Below are 23,806 nucleotides of genomic sequence, written 5' to 3'. Positions count from 1 at the left end.
ATTTTCTACTTGTGTATACTAGCCACGTACACAATTATGCTACAATTTAACCATGTTTGCTTAGTACTAGCGTATTTATAAGAAAACAAATTTAAAGCTACCTTAGTTGCATCAGCTCTGAATGGATTTGAAACATGAGTGCTTCAAGAGGTCGAGGAAGATATGCTAGACGTTTTCCAGGGGAATTGTCTGAAGTTGGTAATAGCTTGACTGACCGCTACATAAAAAAAAGTGGTTCGATCCCGCTTTACAGGGCTATAACGAAAAAAGGTTAAAATGGCTAGATCACATTTTAAGGATGATAGATATCCAAAATCCGTGTTTTTTGGGGAGCATCCACCTGGAAACAAAAAGTAGGTCAACCCAGAATGGGGTGGACAGAGGTCATAGAAGACAATAAAAGGAAATTGGACAGGGTTGCCACCCGGCAAAAAAGAAATTACTAGATTTTAGTGATTTTTTCATTGATTTAGTGATTTTCTTCAATAATCTAGTGACTTATGTGCTGATTTAGCGTTTTTTTTTGTTCAGCAATACAGAAAAATCACTAGAAATAGTGAATAATCACTAGGGTGGCAACTCTGAAATTGGAGCTCTACGGGTTGGAGTAAACAGTAAGCCCTTTAGCAGATTGGGGTGGAGGAGGAATTTGCGCAACTGTCTTGCCAAAAGTGCCATTCACGTGCCACAAAGAAAATGGATTAAGCCCCATTCAGGCTGTTTAATTGTGGGAAAACATTAAACCCCCTTGTTAGGCACATATGCAGGAGATTTTTTTTTTATTTTTTAGATAATAACAAAAAAAAAATTTTAATTTGAAAAAGAAGTACATCAGTGCATCTAGTGTATCAAACATGGAGTTGAAGCTTCGAACCCGCTGAAACTAGACAAAACTAGACGAAAACTAGAAACTTGAAACTAAGCGAGAACAACCCGTGTTCAAACCTACTGAGCCTGAAAACGCGGCTTTTGAAACGTAGGCAAAAGTTATGAAAGACGAAGTTCCAAAGACAAAACATGATTTCTGACCCCCTTTTATTTTCTATCAATATCTGGACCCTCGACTATGCGTAAATTATTCGTTACTATTGTGGCAAAATGCCCAACGGATTGCCCCCTTAAAAAATCGTGTGCACCAGGTGGCACGTGCGCCACACGTGGCAAAAATATGTCACTGCCATGATTAATAAAAATATGTAAGATGTGCCAGAAGTGTGTCTCGCACAGGGGAACAAATGATGGCCCAAGATGTATTCTAGATTGTGGAGAGTGAATGGTTCCTTGAAAATACCACCGAAATATTATATAAAAAATTACTTATTCACCATAGACTAAAAGTACTAAGTAATTTTGGAGCCAAAAACTCTTACGTTTTTGTACCTATAGGGATTTCCCATCCGGCACTCCTTCTTGTATAAGCATATATTCATCCCAGTGCTAGGCACATTCACCCCGAAAAATTACCCGCCTCCCACGGAAAACTCCCCCAGCATGCAAAATGAATAGCCAAAGAGAAAGTAAAAGAGATAAAAATAATGAGGAAAAGAAAGAATTTTGGAATATTCTACATATATTCCGAATTATAGCAGAATGTATGGCGCAGAACTGTGCCGTATCCGTTTTTTTTTTTTTTTTTTTGGGGGGGGGGTTACGAGAAAAACTTTAAAACCAAATCAAAAAATTTGTTTATATTAATTTCTTGTAAAGTTTTTACGAGTTGGACAATCATTGGGGGGGGGGGGTTCAAAGCTTCTAATCCCCCTGGATATATTCTTTGTGTAGAATATTCTATAGTATTTATCTTGGCATTTTTAAGTTCATTTTCGTGCTCGGGGGGGGGGGGTGATTAATCATAGCATGGTGAGATAAAGGTGATATGTTTCATATCGGGAAAAAAATTTAATGGAACCTGTAGAATAATTGCCCTGTCATCGTTATCCTATTATAAAAGTGCACAGGGATAACAGGCTGGAAATAAGAAGTACAAGTAATTACCTCCGTGGATTTGGTCTGGCACCGAACAAAAGCACCAATGGCGGAAATCTTTGGGGGGGGGGATAGATTTTTTACCGGCTGATTTGGGTAATATTGCTCTTAAAATTATTCAATTTTTGTTCTTTACCGGCTGAGAATGATCTTCTTTCTTTGATTTTGCGCCATATATTCCCATTAACCCATTTGCCGTAATAAAAACATTGAACGAGTAAAATAGTGACACTCGCGCCGCCATTTTACCGACTAAGATTTTTTATCAAGCTGTCTAAAAACTTTGGACGAGGGGCGTCCCCCTCTCCATGCGTTACACCCCTTCCGACAAGTGTAGTACATGATACCAGTTCACCCTTTGCGATAGAGAGTGCGCCCACTAGGGGTATATTAGAAGATTTTACCGTCTGAAGTACCTTTACTTGTAGAATGTGGACTACGTTTTCAGGAACGAATGCAAAACCGTGCGGTGTTACTCTACAACTGAGAAGCTCCATATCTGGATTTTTAATACTTTTAAATTAATTCGCTGTCTCAGAATTTTTGATCGATAGCGACTTGGTTTGATGCCACAAAATAGCATAAAACACCACTCCCCCTTATGTTTAGAAACTCTTTCTAAACATAAGGTTTATCAAGAAATCAAGTATGAAGCTTCATCATTTTTCAAGCCATTTACAAAGAAAATTCAGAATAAAAATGAAAGCTTATGTTAAGGTCGCTAGACGAAACACTTTTCGAATTAGATTATATTGTTCTGTTGATTTTACTATAATTTCCGCCTAACATGAATAGCTTTGGGCTGCTTTGTTATTGAACAAGAGATTACAAAATATATCAAATTTTCAAAAAGTTAGGATTATTCGTCAAGACCGAAAGAAGGTATTTCAGGCAGTTATTAGGGAGTGGGGGGGGCGTCAAGTACAAAAAAAATGCAAAATAGTAGTTTGAAAAGGGACTGTAAGACATTATATAGAACATCCCAAAATTCCGGGTGGGTTTCCAGGGCATGGGTGCAAAGACCTTTCTTCCTGAATATTGGCCTGCTCTGTTAAGAGTAAATTTTGCACTAGAGAGTTAAAAGTACTTTTGAAAATAGACATCCTAAAAAGTCATGGTACTTTATTAGTAGTCGGGCAACAGCCGAGAAGAACCGTATATAGAACGTCAAAGATACCATTGAAAAACAGGTTTACGCTGCATAGTGAGTTATTGCTCACTCTGTGACAAAGATTTAAACTTTATTTTTTTGGGGTTAAAGGGGCAAAAAAGGGACCTAGGTTGGGTTACGTATTAAATAGGCCTATATGCTATGCTTTACCACCACCACCCCCCCCCTTAATATGCAAATATATAGTCCAAATTTGCTTCTAAATTATTATATTTTTTATCATACGTTGTTTTATTTCATTAGCATTAACCAAACTTCACTTCTCGCGTGTTTATCGGATTCTAAATAAGTACCACTACATTTTTAATGAAAAAGGCCTCTACATACAGGCATGAATTTTTGGCAGTAGCAGGAGCCAAATAAAGAAACAATAAATAAATTAAAAAATGCGTGAGAATCAGCAAAAATAAATTAATGGTTGCAAAGATTTTTAGAGAAATATTAATGATGACAAAAAGAAGGATTTTTCAGAAGTTAGGAGAGAGGGCGAATTTTATCAATAGAAATACCCAAGAACATCCAAAATCTAGGGTTTTCAGGGATTTTACTTTTTTGCAGAAATATAGGAAGTCCTAATTATCAAGGAGGCACACTTGTGCCTCTATAAAGAGGCGACCCACCACAATGTTAAGCGATTTCAGGTCCTAGAGGTCGCAGAGAGACGGCGGTAATTGCATTTTGTAGCCCAAGCTCAAACTAAGAAACTTGCAAAATTTCATCCTCCTCCGACTTTATCTTCATGGGGTAAATTGGGCCGGAAGTTTGGACCCTCCCACCACAGCCCCCTTTAACGTTGTCCGATTGGGCTGAAATTTAGAGGTTAAGCTTTCCTAGGGCCCGGGAGCTTATCCTCGAAATTTCAGCTCAATCCGATCACTCCTTCCCTGTTTTCAAAAAACCAAATATAGCCACTTAAGCTTCATCTCATTTTTTTTTTGTTAGCCACGCCTACAGGCCACAGTTGGCACCGGATCCGGTTGAATGAGGCCTCATTCGAAGCAGAATTCGACCTGTTAGGGCCTTTTGATATTTTCAAACCGAAAAAATTATCCCCCGAATTTACATTTACGAAAAACCTCGTTTTCCTATATTAGCCCATGTTAATTTTTCCCTCCACAACCCCCCTTTAACGTTGTCTGATCAGGCTGAAATTTAGAGGATAAGCTTTCCTGGGGCCTGGGAGCTTATCGTCGAAATTTCAGCTCAATCTGATCACTCCTTCCCTGTTTTCCAAAAACCACATATCAAGATTTTTGGGAATTTGCTTGCGTCGAAAATACCTTCTATTTGCTAAACAACAATTACTATTGTGTTTGTATAGTCCAGAGGCTGAGACTTTAGACTTTCAGGCGGAAAACTCGGGTTCGATTCACCATCAGAGCAACTTTTTTATATACTTTGAAAAGAAACTCAGTTTCTTTTTTAAATTATTTGAAAAAAATTACGTTTTCTAAAGAGTTAAAGAGGCTGAGTTACAAGGTCGACCCTTAAAACGTACAGGGATTAGGAGGCACAGTTGGGGGGCTGTTAAAGAGGCTGAGTCACAAGTTCGAACCTTAAAACGTACAGGGATTAGGAGGCACCCTGTACGACGTGATTTGAGTATTCAGGAATTAAAAGCCTTAACACAAGAATGTTCAAGAGCGGGGGTTTGGGGGGCGGAAGCCCCCAACTTTAACTCCTGACACGATCAGCTAACAGTTAGTCAAGCAATAATAAGTAATAAACTGTACAAAAACGTGCAGAAATTATTTGAAAAAAACTACGTTTTCTAAAGAGTTAAAGAGGCTGAGTTACAAGGTCGAACCTTAAAACGTACAGGGATTAGGAGGCACAGTTGGGGGCTACCACCCCCAAACCCCCGCTTTCGCAGCCTTTAAATATAATTATTTGAAAAAAACTACGTTTTCTAAAGAGTTAAAGAGGCTGAGTTACAAGGTCGAACCTTAAAACGTACAGGGATTAGGAGGCACAGTTGGGGGCTACCACCCCCAAACCTCCGCTTTCGCAGCCTTTAAATATAAAAAAAATTTCTTTAAACTGAAAGTAAGGAGCGACATTAAAACTTAAAAAGAACAGAAATTATTCCGTAGATGAAAGAGGCTGTGCCCTCCTCAACGCCTCGCTCTTTACGCTAAAGTTTGACTTTCTCACAACTCTTTTTTTAAACAATAAAAACTTTAGCGTAAAGAGCGAGGCGTTGAGGAGGGCACAGCCTCTTTCATATACGGAATAATTTCTGTTCTTTTAAGTTTTAATGTCGCTCCTTACTTTCAGTTTAAAGAAATTTTTTTATATTTAAAGGCTGCGAAAGGGGGGGTTTGGGGGGTGGTAGCCCCCCAACTGTGCCTCCTAATCCCTGTACGTTTTAAGGTTCGACCTTGTAACTCAGCCTCTTTAACTCTTTAGAAAACGTAGTTTTTTTCAAATAATTATATTTAAAGGCTGCGAAAGCGGGGGGTTTGGGGGTGGTAGCCCCCAACTGTGCCTCCTAATCCCTGTACGTTTTAAGGTTCGACCTTGTAACTCAGCCTCTTTAACTCTTTAGAAAACGTAGTTTTTTTCAAATAATCTTGAGTAGGCCTATCAAATAAAATATAGGATTAGGTAATACACAAATCGGTCGGGTAGATTTCATTACATAGGCTTGTTATAAAACGTCTTTGACAAAAAATGTCAGATAAAGCCTTTTGAATTAGGCTACCGTTGCGGAAGTCGCATCAATAAATCAGAATTAGGACAAAAGTCCGATAACCAAAAAAATATGATATTACAATGAGCAAAACCCATTTATTAGATACATAAAATACCGTTATCATTTCACACATGTAATTTTTACGTCAATAATAAAGTATATAATACTATATAATATTGTATAATACAATAATAAACTACTAATAAAGTACCAAAGCAATTTATTAGTGGAGGTTCACTTCAATTGTCATAGTATATATGAGATAGCCTGTATTGACAAAATGTTCAGATAAATAAAAAACAGCCATAGATCTAGTGGATTTTAATGCCTATTTATATTGAATCCAAACAGAAAAGTGGCAATTAAATGCGAAGCCAGCGCAATCATTAGAAAAAAGGAAATATGAAGAGTAATGATTACTGATTTATTTCCTTTTCAGAAAATAATATTATTATCATAGGTACAAACAAGGCCGTATCCAGGGGGTAGAAGGCTTGAGCCCCCTCCCCCTGAAATGTTTTTTCCAACTCATGTAAACGGAATAAAAATGCATCGAAACACATTTTTCATTCATTTTTGAGTATTTTTTGTACCCCCCCCCCCCTCCCCTGAATAAAAACCCCTGGATACGACCATGGGTACAGAGCAATAGCAAAACTAAACAAATGCAAAAATGATAAAATGCTGAATGCTGGATCGGCTCGCTCAGAGGTGTCAGTAGCTAAGCTTCTTCGAAGAAATTGTTAAACGACTGACTTCTCTTTAATTGTTTCTTAAGTAATAATAATCTGTATTTAAAAGCCAACTAAAGCCATATACAAAAAGACATACTAAAGAAAAATTACACTTCATTTGACATCCTTCCCATCAATACAAAATTTCCTACTGCCACAATATAACGGGGAGTCCTAGACCTCATTAACTCACAAAACAGCCTATCTTCCTCCTCCTGGATAATTAATCCCCTTAAATGAGATAGTTGCTTACACCGGAGAGTTGAGTTTATGTGTTCGTTTTTCTTTTTCGTGCAGGATTGATTGGAGTCTATTTAATTTTTCGTATATTTTATTTTCTTTTTTTCAGTTATGTTTTAACTTTTTTAATACCATTTTTTTTTCTCGTTGAATAATCGTTTAAATCACTTATGTGTCTTCCCCCTCCTTTAAAAACCAATACTTTGTGGGGATTAATGCCGTTTAGAACCACAGAGAACCATGTGTGTTGCACAGTTCAACCACGCGTGACACAGTTCCCCCACGCCTGGTATAGTCCCCGCAATACTTGGCGCAGTTTCTTCACGCTTGGCCTACTTTCACCGCACTTAGCATGTCCTATACGGTGTACGTGATTTCTTAATGTCGGGAATCCATAATTCATTGAATGTTCATTACACTATGAATGTCACAAATCATACGACTGTCATAATTTCCCAAATCTCAATATTACAACCCGCATTTTTTGCCGCTCTGACAAAATTGCACTTCGCCCTAAACGGGAAGGCGTCAGGACATCGACAGGAAGGCGTCAGGACATCGACGGGAAGGCGTCAGGACCACTACCGTCAGGATATCGACAAAAAATCCATCAGAACCATTAACCGTCGGGAAACTGACAGTCACAATCGCTACCCGTCAGAACGTCGACAGTCATAATATCGACACGTCAGGACATCGAAAAAATCCGTCATAACATCTGAAATTTTAAAACTTTAGTTCTTGGGGAAATCAGAGGGAAAAAGGTACCTAGGTTAGGTTACGTATTTAATATATGCTAAGCTTTACCTCCACCTCCACCCCCCCCCCCTGATGTGCAGATATATAGCCGAAATTTGTTTATAAACTATTATATACTTATTACTATTATATAAACTTATAATTTTTTTGTCGATGTCCTGACGTGCCGATGTTATGACTGTCGACGTTCTGACGGGCAGTGATTGTGACTATCGACGTTCTAACGGTTAGTGGTTCTGATGGATTTTCGTTGTCCACGAAATGACGTTTAGTGCTTGTGACGGTTAGATGAAATGGTAGCACCCCCCGCGGCTCAAGTGCACGTACGAATTTCTCTGTAAGTGCCTGACTTAACTCCAGACTGAGCAGCTTATAAATCGCCCCCGTACTAATAATATTAGTTCGAAGTTGATTTATAAGTTATCAAACAGTTCATGGTAATGAACTGTAAGTAAGGAGTGATTTGGCTCAATGCTAATCAAAACTCTGAAAAAAAGAATTTGTATACCAATAGATACGTCAAAAGAACCAGATTGTAATGCTGATTTCAAATGTATAAGTTTCATCAAGAATAATTTTACCAATCAAAAGTTACGCGCCTGAGAAAATTTGGCTGATTTTCGAAAAAAAAGGGAAAGACCCCCTAAAAGTTATAGAAACTTAATGAAAATCACACCATCATATTCAGTGTATCAGAGAACCCTACTGTAGAGGTTTCAAGCTCCCATCTACAAAAATGTGGAATTTTGCATTTTTTGCCAGAAGAAAGATCACGGGTGCGTGTTAATTTTTTTTTTTTCTTTTTTTTCCCAGGGGTGATCGTATCGACCCAGTGGTCCTAGAATATCGTAGGAGGGCTCATTCGAACGGAAATTGAAAGTTCTACTGCCCTTTTAAAGTGACCAAAAAAAATGGAGGGCAACTAGGGCCCCTCCCAAGCTGATTTTTTTCCCAAAGTCACCCGATCAAAATTTTGAGATAACCATTTTGTTCAGTATAGTTGAAAATTTAATAAATATGTCTTTTACGATGACTTAATCCCCCACAGTTCCGAGGGGAAGGGCTGCAAGTTATGAACTTTGCCCATTGCTTACATATTGTATTGGTTTTTGGGAAGTATACAGGCATTTTCAGGAAGAATTTTTTTCTGGTAGGGGGGGGCCTGAAAGAGGGGTTACTCGGGAGAATCTTTCCGTGGAGGATGTTTCTTTGGGGTAAGAGACATTTCTATGAAGGGGGCGCCGGATTTCCAAGCATTATTTAAAATACGATCAGAAATTAAATTTAAAAAAACAAGTTTTTTCAACTGAAAGTAAGAAGCAACACTAGAACTTAAAATGAACAGAAATTATTACGTATATGAGGGGGTTCTCCCCCAAGTCAATACCTCGCTCTTTACGCTATAGTTTTTTTAGTGCTTTCAAAAGAGCTATCTATTCTAATTAACGGCCTTTGTGATTAAGGGGTCATTTTTAAAGAATTGGAACTAAATTTAAACTTTCGCTTAAAAAGCAACGCATTGACTAGGAGGCGAATCCCCTAATATATGTATTAAAAATATATGAGTATAGAAGTTCGTTACGTAAATTAATTCGTAAGTTACGTATATTTATTACTAATAAAAACGTTCGTAAATAAAATTCAACAAGTTTCGAGAAAGCAATTTAACCAAATAAAAGTAAAATTAATATGCAAATTTCGTTTTAATTATTCATGAACGGTGAGCCAAAATCAAAACCTGCATTATTTCAAAAACGTTCACAAATGAAATAAAAAAAAAACAAGTTTTTTTAACTGAAAGTAAGGAGTGACACTAAAACTTAAAACGAACAGAAATTATTCCGTATATGAAAAGGGTTGTCACCACCTCAAGTCCTCACTATTTACGATAAATTTTTTTATTGTTTAAAAAAAAAATAGAGTGTTGATAAAGACAAAAATTAGCGTAAAGAGTGAAGCGCTTAGGAAGGAGACGTCTCGTCCATTTACGGAGTAATTTCTGTTTATTTTAAGGTCGATCCTTACTTTCAGTTAAAATAACTTGTTTTTTTTTTATTTAATCAAAGTATAGAGCCAAGTAAAATTACACGTATGCTCCTCTCAATTTTGAATGCTGCTTATGGTGTGTGTCAAATTTTAGGAATATGTAGAATTGATACTGAATGAATTAACCTTCAGTCACTTCCTGTTGCTCTGACCTCTTTTTGCAAATAATCTCGTACAATTCATTTGAGAGTGGTCATTTTCAAACCTGTCAATTTTCTGATATTGCAAAACACCATCACGCTATCTGTCTATGACCCATCAGATTTTTGACATTAATCTAATTTAAAAATAAATAAGATGCATACCATTTCCAAAAGTTCCTTATCCGTTACAACCTGGTTATCAAAAGTTCATGTATGAGTAGATTATGCTGGTGAACCCAAATTCATATGGAACTGTTTCCAGAACGCAGGAGGGAGGACACCCCTAACCGAAATGTAGTAATTTCTCACATTTCTGGGTTCTTCTTAATCAATTATCAGATGAACCTGTTTTTATTTGCCCCCCTCCCCCCCTCCCGAAAAAAAATCCTGCGTTGTTACTTGTACAGATATTCAATTTCTACGCAGCAGAAACACTCGAGTAAAGAGAAAATTATGTACCGCGTACCTACAAAAATTGTTTTTTTTTTGGTACCATGATTAAAATATCGTTTATTTTAAAAAATTTAAGATCTATAAAACTTTACTCAATTAAGATAAAAAATTCAGGAGCTTACGTGGTAATTTACTTCGGGGGGCACATTTTAGGAGAAGAACCAAAATCAAAGAAAAAACAAACCGCCAGGTCTATTATTTCTGACCTCTCTTGCACCCGGGGCAAAATACTGATTAGCCTCCCCCCTCCTGCCTCCCAAAGATTTTCAGGCGGAATTAAAAAAAAAAAATTGTTAACAACATTTTTAATTATTAACAAGATTTGAATGCAAAATGTCACAAAAAAACTGAACATTAATTGAATTTGGTCTTCTCACTTTCGCTTTCAAGGAATGTTGATGAAGATATGGGGAAAAGGAAAATCTCGGATTCAATTTTCTTACACTTACTGCCAACTATGCTCTCCACAAAAAAATAAAAAAATGAAAAATGATTATAACCGTTAGACTATTTATTTCAAATTTTGAGTCCCTAAAATTTTTCGCCTTGGGCAAGTGCCTCCTTTATCACCCCTAAAACCACCTCTGACAATAACCAAATAGGAATACATTTCACTAAGAATAAAGAGAGAGTTTCCTCTGATGAAAGTAAAGAGCATAAATTTAACTTGAAACGAATAAAAATTTTTGCTTCACATTCTATGTAATATAATCTGCTACATCTGCCAGTCAGTCTGCGATTTACGGGACATACTAGGGTGGTGGGAGGGAGAGTATGCAAAAAGGACGGATACTAAAACTCAGGTTTAATATTTTCGGCCATAAGGATTATGGCAATATCCTTTAGATGCTTCCTAGATATGGTCCCAGAAAGGACCACATTGGTGCCACATGACACTTTTTGACGGCGTTATCAAGACAAATTTAGAAAATTACGTAGATATAAAATTAGCTTTTAAATGAGACCTTAAAGAGCTCTCTATGATATCTTGCTAATTTTGATAGTCATTAGACGATTTGTTAAAAATATTAAAGGGGCTCTGAGGGGGACATATACAAGAGGGGATATTGTTAGCATCAGGTTTAGGGTTTTCAACCATTCAGAGTATGATGGTACATTTTTAATTCATCCCAGTCTTTCCATTCCAGGAATGACACCCAAAGTGTAATTTATGGGTGCCATATGGCACTTTTTTATGACGTTATCAAGTTAAATTTTATACAAAATAGATTAGATGTAAAAACTGACTTTCCATTACCCCTTAAAATGCCCTCTGATTTTCCATTTTCCCACTAACGGCAAAGAAAAAAGAGGACACATCACTGCTACCTATGCAAAAAGTGATTTTCCTTATTGTTCAGGGCGGGTGCTGAAATTTTCCCGTGTTTTGTTTCCCGATAATAGTAATTCCAATGGTGCACTTTCATTGCGATCCAACACCATTTTCGAGGGGTTTTAGGCTCTTTTTTAAAAACGCCTGTAAATTTGTTTTCTAAATAACATTTTACTATTAAAATAATAGATTATATATGATAAAAATAATAAAATAATAGATTAATTAAAACACTCTCGGACAGTGCTGACTCAAAAGTTTAGGAAGTAGAATCAACGCCGATTTTCAAGAAACATCCAGAGGAAAAAATGATACATAATTGTGTGCTATTATATGTGGCCCTAATTGATTTGAAATCAGCATTTGATAGTGTAGATCTTGTTTTATTGGTGAATGTTTTATTAAATCTAGGCCTACCAGCCCCCTTTTTACAAATTCTATCATCTATGTATTCATTGAATAAAAGTTTTGTGAAAGTTGTTAGGAAGGGAATATCTCTGCCTTTTTTCTCGAAAAAGAGCGTGCGCCTATTAATGATATTGTTCCTTATTTCCGACAAAGATGGGCACCTACTCTCCGACTGGGAAATCTGAATATGTCAATGCTACTATTTGCAGACATTATATTACTGGCAAAGACAAAGAATGATTTACAAACTCTATTGAATCTCCTTGAAAAATATTTAAAAGAGTATAAGCTGGAGGTGAATGTCACAAAATCCCAAGTTAAGATTTTTAGCAAAAAAACCTTGGAATCACCACCACATTTTTTATTTAATGAACAAAGGCTGGAAGTGGTGGAAAAGGCCAAATACTTAGGTTTCATCCTTTGTAAAAATGGACGAGTTATATTACAACAATGGCACAGAAAGGAAGAAATGCATTATTTGGTATATACAGAAGCACACTAACAGCAGAAATAAGTGAACTAAGCCTCCACAAACATATATTTAATACTAAAATTATGCCTATCCTATTTTTAGGATCAGAAACATGGGGGTATCAGCCGGCAAAGCAACTAGAAACCCTTCTACTTCAATATTATAAACGAGTTTTTGGCATACACAATACAACACATACGTTAGTATTAAAAGATGATCTTGGCAAATTTAACCTGTAATTGAAAAGATATATCCAAATCATCAAATTTTTTTTAAGAATTCTAGAACTTCCCCAGACTAGACTTGCCCGAGCAGCATATGAAGATCTCCTCCTTCAGTGTAACAAAACATCATGGACAGCACAAATCAAAAGGATATTAGATGAGAATGGATTTCCAAGTCCGTGGGAGAAGGGAAAAGGGCCAGAAGATCATGAAAAGTTCTTTAAGGAATTTAGTGCAAGACTTGAAGACCAAGAAGTGCAATTATGGCAAGCAGGTGTGGACAAATCGCCACGTCTTACTTTGTATAGAGAAGTAAAAGAGACTTTTGGTCATGAGTTTTATTTCAAGCTGGGATTTCCCATTAAATATCTGAGGATTTGGATTCAGATTCAAGCAAATTGTATTCCAATTTATACTAAGGTTGCAAGGAAAAAGAGGGAAGGTCCGGAGGCCGGGTGTAGCTGCTTGAGGTGCCGGGAAAATGATTATGGGTTGGGCCATTTACTCCTCCGGTGTAAGCACCTCTCTCATTTAAGGGGATTAATTATCCAGGAGGGGGAAGATAGGCTGCTTTGTGAGTTAATGAGGTCTAGGACTCCCCGTTATATTGTGGCAGTAGGAAATTCTGTATTGATGGGAAGGATGTCAAATGAAGTGTAATTTTTCTTTAGTATTTGTCTTTTTGTATATGGCTTTAATTGGCTTTTAAATACAGATTATTATTATTATTATGCCTAGTTTTGGTGAAAATGCAATGTCATAGAATTTATATTCGTAAAATATACAGATCTTTTTTTTAAATATCCATGTTGAAAAAAATAATGTCATCTTTTGACATTGAAATGTCATACATCGGTATGATATAGGCCAAATACTTCTAGTTTTTCGTTCAAATACAGAAAAGTATTCTGTGTCTTTTGCCATTTTTCTATTGTTTCAGTTAAAATACAAAACCCCCCTTGACCCCCCACCCCTAAATGTTTGTCCGACTCGTAAAAACGTAACAAAAATGAAAATAAACATATTTTTGAAGTATTTTGTAAAGTTTACTTTTGTAAAACGCCCCGGAAAAAACATTATTTTATAAGTACTTCTGTGTCAGCTACAAATGGCAACTTTTGTCAACTAAGCAGGTTTTTTTTTTATTAGAACGCATTTAAAACTTTGGGTTACTATGGGCCGTGGTTTGGTCTTTACTAGGTTGCAATTTTAGTGGCAATCATGAAAACAGAGAACAATTTTTTTAAATATTGAAGTTAATATGTCGTCCTATCCCCCCTTACAGGGGGAGTGATAACCCCTGTCCTTCTTTGTGAGCCCCCTGTCGAGTGACCAATAAATTTTGCAAAGACAACGTAGCGTCACAAAAAGTCTTTGCCTTACCCATCATATTTGGAGCAAAATTCTGTCATACAGCTTGCTGACCCATGAATATGTGCGTTCGGACCTTCAACTGTAGTTAATCACTAGCTGCGTTCGTTTTCGCCGTTCGTCGTTCTAAAAATATGTTCTCGGTTTTACTCTTAAAATGCGTTTTATTTCGCCATTTTAAGAAGGTAGTTTTAGCTGAAAAAAAACGGCTTATAAGAGCTTCCTTAATTTCAAACCACAGATAGAATTTCAATCAGCCAGATAGAATTTTAACCGCAACTAAAATGGAAACGATAGTTCTGACTTCAGCAAAACAAGCATTAGAATTGCTAAAGCAGGATAGTGATCCTGACAAAGAAATTCAGCTAGAAACTGGAGCAGACAATGTAACATCAGGAGCCTCAGAGCTATGTTTTGCATTTGCTGCTGGGGAATTTTTTAGAGCTGACACAGAATAAAATTAAAGCTGTGCAATTGCTTTGCTGAAAATTTTTATTAAAAAAGTACTACGTTTAGAAAATGATGTAAATATTTATATTGCTGATTTAGTAAACTTTAATTTAAAATCCCTGTTTTATTAAAGCATTCTAGAAAGAGTCTAAACCAACCACGGACAAATTTCTGTTACGAATGATTTGTGAGATACCTTAATACCAACTTTAATTAAAATGAAGTTGCTATCAAGTCATGGCTAATTGGAGGGCAAATCTGACATCAGCCTTTTTCAGGATCGTATAAAAATGATGTCATTTTACTTGTTGATAGATAGTCTATTATCCATCGGTCCATCCTAGGGAAGAACTAAGGTAGATAGTCATAGAATTGAGGGACACAATGTAAAATAATTAAAAGTTATTTTTCATTATTTGTTTTGTATTGCCATGGCCTTAGGGTGTTAGTGCAATAAAGCCTACTTATGTATATCCATTTTCTTTAAACATACAGGGGGTCTATACCTCCTAGCTTCAACAAATTCAAATGTAATTTTGAGACAAGGGATTCTAAGTAGGTCATCAACTTGTAAATGAGCCTCTGATATAAATGAGTCATTAAAAAAAAAAACTCTTGTAGAAAACAAGCAAGACAAATGATGGGCGTAAAAGTATCATTTTCCTCCCATCAAATGCAAAGTCATAAATGTAGGGCATTCTTAAGATAGAAATGAACAAAGCTTCAATTATGCATCTGTGTTCCTTAAACAGACAGAAGGGACAAACCTTCAAGCTTTGACATATTCAATCACACTTTTGGGCTCTTTCTTTTCCAGGGAGACTTTCTTTGGATTTTTCCCCCCTATCTAATTAAAAGCAGTAGGGATAGCATCAGGTACAAACAGAGGCGGATCCAGGATTTTTTTTAGGAGGGGGGCAAAATAGGTTGACCCAAAAAAAATTTGAGGGGGGGGGGGCAAAATAGGTTGATGCGATAAACTTGCGTTAGGAACAAGTTAAATTAACGCAAACTTGAGTTAATTAAGTAAATTACACTACTTTAGACTGTGCTAGGGGGGAGGCACGCCCCTCGCCCCCCCCCCTCTGGATCCGCCACTGGGTGTAAATGACCATCCACTTAGCTTACATAACCAGGAGGAAATCATGCAGCTCTCCCATGCTTCAGCCCAACCCCTCTAATGTGCAAATATATAGCCAAAATTATATATTTCAAATGCATTTTGCTGCCTGTCACTGTTTTTCTAGTTCTTGTTTTGTCATAGCAGATTGAATTTACAGGTACATGGGTTAAAACAAGAGAGACAAATTGACAGAAAAAATTGGAAATGTGTAATTTCAGGTAGGCCTATAGATTTGCACATTAGGAAGGTTGGGTGTAAAGTAGAGCAGGGTTGCAGGCAAAATGTGCTAGCTACAATCATTTTGCATAGTTTTTTTTTTGGAATAAAATATTGTTCTGTATAAATTTTTGGACTAAAGTATTGTAAATATTTTTTTGGAGGGGAGGAGGGTTAGGCTTAGGCAAAGAAGGGCCAAGGGTTACCTTCCATATGTTTTGGAAAGTAATTGTAATCTATGATATAGAAGATTCCTCTTAAGATTTTCCAAAGTACACCTTAGAAATTTTATGGGTAAGTTTGGAAAGCACTTGATGCCAAAACTGATTCCACAAACTTGCTAAAACATATTAACCCTCTGACACACCTACGAAACAAATTCCTACCATTTTTAGACGAAACGTTCTGTCCAGGAAATCTACAAATTTAAACAAATCAAATCAGTGGTTGGCAGTGTTTTTGCATTGTTTTGGATTTTAAATTATGGCACTTAAAAACAAAACTAGAGTAGTGAAACGGAGTATGAGGCTCAGTTCTTCGTTCTAAGAACGACGTACTAAGAACGATGAACGGCATTTCAAAAAATGACATATTAGCACAAAAAAAACCGAACGGCGAAAACGAAAGGCTTATTTGTAAAACCGAGGATTGGATTTCAATAGAACGATGAAAACGAACGCAGCTATTGTAAAGCAAAAGTAAACTCAAAGTGTCTGCCCCATAACAATCTACAGTTCAACGAACCTACCCTGAGCGTTTGCCTTGTAACTATGATGCTACTTTGTCAAATTTCCTTTGAGAGGATCCACTGGTGGGTAATGATACGTTGGAAAGTTTAACAAATATACTTGAATCACTTTAATGCTAAGCCCTTCAGTCAGACACAAGTTAAAAAAAAATCACTTTAAAATTCGAATAAGAAGTTACTAAAAATTCGGCAATATCTAAGGTTACGGGGGGCTCGTACCCCCCCCCCCCTTCTCATGTACATGGATACGAGCATATTTTTGCTATTTCATGCACACAATATCTTTGATTAGAATGTAGGAAGTTCCATGCCTCATTTGCGTTGTCCAGATTCCCACATTCCCCCCCTACATTTCCCTCACAATCCACTTGTTAAGGGGTTGCACAGAGATTGGAGTGGAAGAAGATTTTGCGTTTCTCCGTTAGCCTTAGGAGGCTTGGTGATGCGTTAAGTTTTTAGCAGAATTAGAGTTGGTTCGTGCCTGTGCACCCTGAAAATTTTAGATTTGAAAATTTTCAGCTGTGTATTGACTGGATAAGCGCTCAATTCCATTTCTAATATAAAATAAAACTAAAAATATAATGTAAAAATGAAAAATATAAAATTATAACGTGCTTTACATACTCTAGAAAAATAGTTACTTGTAAATTTGGGCTCATCGTATCTACATATATTGTTAAATATAAAGATTTCTGGGTTGTTGGGCAATATATGGGCAGGCAATATATGGGCAAGGAAATCGGTCACGAAAAACCCGTTTTTGACGGGTTAATTCAAGACACTGCTATAAAGTAATGGAATGCATAGCGTGGTTTTCATTGCGTATACGATATTTAAACTGTTGTTTTTTGGGGTTTAGGGAGGGGGAAGGTACCTAGGTAAGGTTAGGTTACGTATTTAATATATGCAATGCTTTACCCCCCACACCCCCTAATGTGTAAATATATAACCCAAATTTGTTTATAAACTATTATATATTCATCCTATTTTATTTAATTAGCATTAGCCAAACTTGACTTTTTAGAAATGCCCAAATAATGCCCAAGTACCGATTTCTGTTATAGACTGCGGATCCATAGCCTATGCTGCCAATGAATTTTCTTGTTTTTTTCTTGCCCATAGCTAGTTACTGAGACTTTATCAAAAGCAATTACAGAGATTTAGGGTTGGGATAACAGGGTGGCTCCTTCACATTAACCCTCCATTCCTCCTCTCCAGATTGGCTACTCATGATAGCCGGTGAGTTGTTACTAACGCCTCAATAATATGAAATAAAGACCGACATTGAATAGAAGTGGTGTCTCCCAGACCCCCCCCCCCCCCTTCATAGCTTGGCTACTGATGATTGTCAATATTTGTTTTTCTTGTAAGATTTATTAATCTAATATAAAAACATCCAATAACACCCCTCTCCCTGCAAGGCTCTATGGCCAGTACTGTAGCGAGAAACAAAGGAAAAACTGTATTTTATAACTCTTTATCTTACGAAACTTATTGAACTGAACCTGCATAATTTCAAAAACCATAATTAATGACTTACAGAAAAATAACCGAAACACTGAAATCTAAATTAAACCTAAGAGAAATGAAGTTTAATTTGTTTCACCTGACATTTAATTATCCAACCTTGGTCGTAATTAGTTTGTCTGTCGTTAGATCGAAGATTAAGGCTTCCTTATGTAGATTGACCATCATTATTACTCTGCTGAGAAATGGTCTGTATAGTAGTTTAAATTTGACAGGTAATTCTTAAAGTAATTTGCAAGAAATAACCAAATCGAATCTGCAAATTTTCGTAACTACCGCTACTAATAAAAATTTAAAGCGTGTAGGAAGAATGTGAAAATTCATTTGCAGCTTTTCGTTTGGCATTGGAGGTGGGAGGTGAGAGCCAAAATTTCCGAGGGAAGCCTAGGACTTCAATAAATCCTTATGCCATAAAAAAAGAATCAGAAAATTTGTGAATTCACTTTTTAATGGGAAAATCCCTATATTCGGTTATAGGAGTAGCGTATGCCAATTAAAAAATAACACAGCAGTTGAAAATAATTTCTGACAAAACAAAAAATAACCGCAGAGAAACGAGGATAATACAAGCCAGTGAAAAACGTAGATTACACTGCAAATATTTCGGTCAAGACCTCCGCTTGACCGTCCTCAGTGCGCAATACTAAGAAAGAAAATTACTGCTAAAAATCCAAAGATATTATAAAAAATCAAACCTTAAAACAAACACAAGACTAGAATATGTAGACCCTCTCAAAGTAACGGTGGAGCAAGAGCTTTTGGCACATTGTCTAAGCATACATTTTTATGAATTAAAAGCATTGCAAAATTTAACTAACTTCATTTAATTATTTTTTTCTGTTAAACATGGTGACACTGAAAAAAATGTGGTACGGCTAAAACCTTCACGATTTTGAAACAGCAAAAAGGAAAAATCATAGGACATCGCCGTTCCCAGTTATGAATATTTTTATTTTGATGTATCAATGCGAAAATTCTGTTGCAGCTTTTCATTTAAGGAGGCAAGGGAAAACATTTTCCAAACGAAGGCTAGGATTGCAAAAAACCCTTAGTTTCGCCCATTTTCAATAATTGTGCCTGTTATCCGTAAGTACTTTATGAGAGCCTGTAGCCTATAGAAGTTTGATCCTAGTATAGATGGGATTGTCATCGCCCAGTATTCGTGAGGACTAAAAGCGGTAGGGTAATTCAAAGGCTGTTATGTGATGCCTTTTGTCAAAGGGCATTTATGCCCAATCCTAGAAACGAAGTACTTCAAACCACAGTCTAGTCCCCGTTTTTGTATCTTATTATTTTGGATAAATGCTTTCCAAAAAATATTTTTTTATTCAGTTCACTGTAACGAAATGTAAGTAAGGAGCGACCCCGCTCACTAGTAACCAAAACCCTAAAAAAACGGAATTTTGATTAATAGATACATGGAAAGAATCAGATTTTTATGCTGATTTCTAATATATAAGTTTCATCAAGTTTAGTCTTACTTATCAAAATTTACGCGCCTGAAAAAATTTGCCTTATTTTGGAACAAAGGGGAAAACACCCCCTAAAAGTTATAGAACCTTAATGAAAATCACACCATCAGATCCAGCGTTCAGAGAACCCTACCATAGAGGTTTCAAACTTCTATCTGCAAAAATGTGGAATTTTGTATTTTTTGCCAGAAGAAAGATCACGAACGCATTTTTATTTGTTTTGTTTTTCCAGGGGTGATCGTGTCGACCCGCTGGTTCTAGAATATCGCGGGAGGGCTCATTCGAACGAAAATTAAAAGTTCTTGTGCACTTTTTAATTGACCCAAAAAATGGAGGGCAACTAGGCCCCCTCCCACGCTCATTTTTTCTCAAAGTCACCCCATCAAAACTTTGAGATAGCCATTTTGTTCAGCATGGTCAAAAATTATAATAACTATGTCTTTGAGGATGGCTTAATCCCCCACAGTCCCCGAGGGAAGGGCTGCAAGGTATGAACTTTGCCCAATATTTACATATAGCATTGGTTTTTGGGAAGTATACAGACGTTTTCAGGGGGGATTTTTTCTGGTAGTGGGTTTATTTGTTTGTTATTTTTCCCAGGGGTGATCGTATCGACCCAGTGGTCCTAGAATATCGTGGGAGGGCTCATTCGAACGGAAATTAAAAGTTCTAGTGCCCTTTTAAGTGCCCCAAAAAAATGGAGGGCAACTAGGTCCCCTCCAACGCTCATTTTTTCCCAAAGTCATCCCATCAAAACTTTGAGATAGCCATTTTGTTCAGCATGGTCGAAAATACAATAACTATGTCTTTGAGGATGACTTAATCCCCCCCAGTCCCCTGGGGAAGGGCTGCAAGGTATGAACTTTGCGCAAAATTTATATATAGCATTGGCTATTGGGAAGTAAACAGATGTTTTCAGGGGGGGGTTTCTCTGGTAGTGTGGGGGGGTGTTTCGGGGTTTAAGTGGGAGGGTCTTTCCATGGAAGAAGTTTTCATAGGGGAAGGGACATTGCTATGAAGGGGGCACCGGATTTATCAGCATTATTTAAAACAACGATCAGAAAAAAAACAAAAAAAAAACAAGTTTTCAAATGAAAACATTTTAACATTAAAACTTAGAACGAACAGAAACTATTACGTACATGATTGGGTTCGCCCCCTAGTCAATACCTCGCTGTTTACGCTAAAGTTTTTTAGTACTTTCATATAGGAGCTAATTAATGGCCTTTGTGATTAAAGAAGAATTAGAAAAAAAAATCGAACTTTAGAGTAAAGAGCGAGATATTGACTAGGGGGCGGACCCCCTAATGTATTTAATAAAAAATATACAAAAATAGAAGTTCGTTACGTAAGTTAATTTGTAAGTTACGTATATTTATTACTAATAAAAACGTTCGTAAATAAAATTAAACAACTGTCGAGAAAGCCATTTAGCCAAAAAAAGTAAAATTAATATGCAAATTTCGTTTTAATTAATCATGCACGGCGAGATAAAATCAAAACCTGCATTAATTCAAAAACGTTCAGAAATTGAATAAAAAAAAACAAGTTTTAAATAACTGAAAATAAGCAACGACAGTAAAAGTTAAAACGAACAGAAATTATTTCATGTATACCCCCTCTTCAACGACTCGCTCTTTACGCTAAAGTTTGACTCTTTTTCACAAATCTATTTTTGAAACAATAAAAAACTTTAGCGTAAAGAGCGAGGCGCTGAGGAGGGGACAGCCCCTTTCATATACGGATTGATTCCTGTTCGTTTTAAGTTTTAATGCCGCTCCTTAATTTCGGTTAAAAAACTTTTTTTTTTATTTAATTGTAATTTAAACTCCAATACACGAAAATACAGAACCATTATGCACCTAGAAAGAAAATTATTCTGATTCCAAATATGTAAAATTTATTAAGTTTAAAGTTACTCGCCTATGTACATTTGTATTACTTCATGAAAAGGGAGAACAACCTCCAAAGTGATCTAAAATCAATGAAAATCTTAAAATTCAGTTTTGGGCGCCCAAAATTCATATCAGAGAATTTTAGAACTCCCAACTATAAAAGAACGAATTTTTTTTTCGCTTCACAGGTGCGTGTTTATTCGCTTTTTTAGCGAGGGGTGACTGTATTGCACCAGGATTTGGGGAAAAATTCCATTCAAACAGAAAATTTGAGTTCTAGTCTTTTTTTAGAGCAAAAAATATCTGGAGGGCAATTAGATTTCACCCCGAGGCCGATCACAGCCAAAGATAGCGTCACGTCACGTCACTAACACAATAACGTTAATAAGATTGATTAAAACAAAACTTTCCGAAAAATAAGTTTTTCAAAGAAAAGTAAAGGCTATATTAAACTTAAGATCAGAAGAAATAAAATCCTACAATAATTTAAACTCAAAGCGACCAGAAATTACTATTAAAGAATAAATGAAACCCAAAACGAACAGAAATTAAATAAGCAATCATAGCAGAAAAATATACAACAGGTACTAATACAAATGAATAAATAAGACCTGGCCTCTGGCCCACCATGACCCGACCCCTGCACCCCAAAAAACTAACGATGTTTTATTCCCAAACTTATGGGACCCCTCTCCCCCTCCCCCCGAAAAAATATTAACGATAATTTATTCCAAAACTTATAGGAGCTGACCCCTGGCTTCTGAGAAGTATACAGATTCTTTTTTTTGTGTGTGTGTGTGGGGGGGGGGTGTTACAGGAGAGGATCTCTCTTATGCGGGAAGAGCCCATGACTCTTCCAGCATCATCCAGCACTGAAACTTCTCAACAGAATGGTTGGCATATGGCTGCTTGTTTGGCCCAAAATCTTTCATGTATTTTCAATATATATATATATATATATATATATATATATATATATATATATATATATATATATATATATATATAATATGAGAGTAGGCCCTCCGATACCATCTTTCCAGCAAAATTTTCAGTAGAAGGAGGTTTTTTTCATCAATTAGTTTGAAAATCCGGAGTCAGTACACGCCTATTTCCAACACATGTAAACAAATGCATATTAAATATGGTAGACATTACCATAGTAACCCCAAGGAGGACAATTTTTAAGGAGTCTTGAGTAAAGACTTCAACTATATATATGAGAAAACAGATTGCATTGCTTACAGCTTCCCGCTGTTCAGATATTTGTGAACATAGGTGTCACAGTCACAGAATCATAGGTGTTCTTCACCATTTCAATTACGGCTAAAATTTCTTAGCAACTAGTTTGTACGTGGATGGAAAGATGAATTTTTACTAACAAAATATTGTTACCGCCAAGAAATTCAAATGCGAAACCACGAAACATAAACAATCATTCAAAATAGCGTTTAAGACTCAAGATAAGCATAAAATTGATATGCAAAACCCATAATACGAAACACAGGAAAAATAATCACAGCAAACATATCTTTTTAAAATGGGTATGCTAAATTTAGAGTCACGGGTCTATTTATGCAAAGAAACTGTCTTTTTTCACAAGCTAGTGTTGTGATGAACTAAGTCATCATCCAGGATAAAATCAAGTTGAGTTTTGACTCAAAATGGAAATAATTAACTCTAAGATGCACTTAGTCCTCCTCCGTTGTCTTTATGATTAGAGCTAGAAACAACAACCCTATTAGATTTTGAAAATGTTTTTTTTTCTATTTTCATTGAAAAGAATTAAAAAATTAGCAAAACAGACCCCTAAATTTTAAACGATACATTTTCGTGTCATCAATAATGAAAAATTTAAGTTCCTTTCCACATCCCACCACACTTTCATGAATTGACAATCGTGGGCCTGCAGTCCCTCCGAAATTTCCACCCATCACCAACAACGTTTATCAAAAAGGTAGATATGTTGTACTCTGTTTGAACCAGAATCAAGCTCGATTCATAGTCTATATTAGCTAAAACAAAGTTTTTCCAAGGGAAGTAAAGAGTGAAGTTGAAACCTAAAACGAACAAAAATTATTACTTCATGGTCTATCTAACATATATCGATAAAACTAATTAAAAAATAACCTGAAAACACAAAACAATATAGGAGTTTTGGAACAGTAAAAGTACACTATTTAAGGACACTTTTAACAGTATAAAAATCAAGCATTTTAGGATTGTTGCTTAATTCATGACGTTTGATTTGACATTACTTCTGCACAATGAGCTCAGTCCAATGATTGACAGTTGATTTGGACCTGAAAAGGACATTTCATGATTATTATGTAGACAAGT

The 23,806-nt window shown here is 36.2% G+C and overlaps 1 protein-coding gene and 1 long non-coding RNA gene across 2 annotated transcripts in view; one reads left to right on the top strand and one right to left on the bottom strand.

Annotated features, from left to right (window-relative positions):
- TfAP-2 (transcription factor AP-2) overlaps positions 1-23,806 on the top strand; it is a 193,631-nt gene that overhangs the window by 39,683 nt on the left and 130,142 nt on the right. The window lies entirely within an intron of this gene.
- LOC148945886 (uncharacterized) overlaps positions 18,252-23,806 on the bottom strand; it is a 44,572-nt gene continuing 39,017 nt past the window's right edge. Inside the window, exon 3 of the long non-coding RNA XR_016142494.1 lies at positions 18,252-23,769. This is a non-coding gene — a long non-coding RNA (uncharacterized LOC148945886). The remainder of the gene's footprint in view (positions 23,770-23,806) is intronic.

This window comes from Artemia sp. Qi Xiang Cuo, chromosome 12, assembly GCF_049724085.1.
Source record: "Artemia sp. Qi Xiang Cuo chromosome 12, ASM4972408v1, whole genome shotgun sequence".
NCBI classification, from domain to species: Eukaryota; Metazoa; Arthropoda; class Branchiopoda; order Anostraca; family Artemiidae; genus Artemia; species Artemia sp. Qi Xiang Cuo.
Note: the sequence above shows the minus strand (reverse complement) of the source record. Positions and strands in the feature narration are given on the sequence as shown.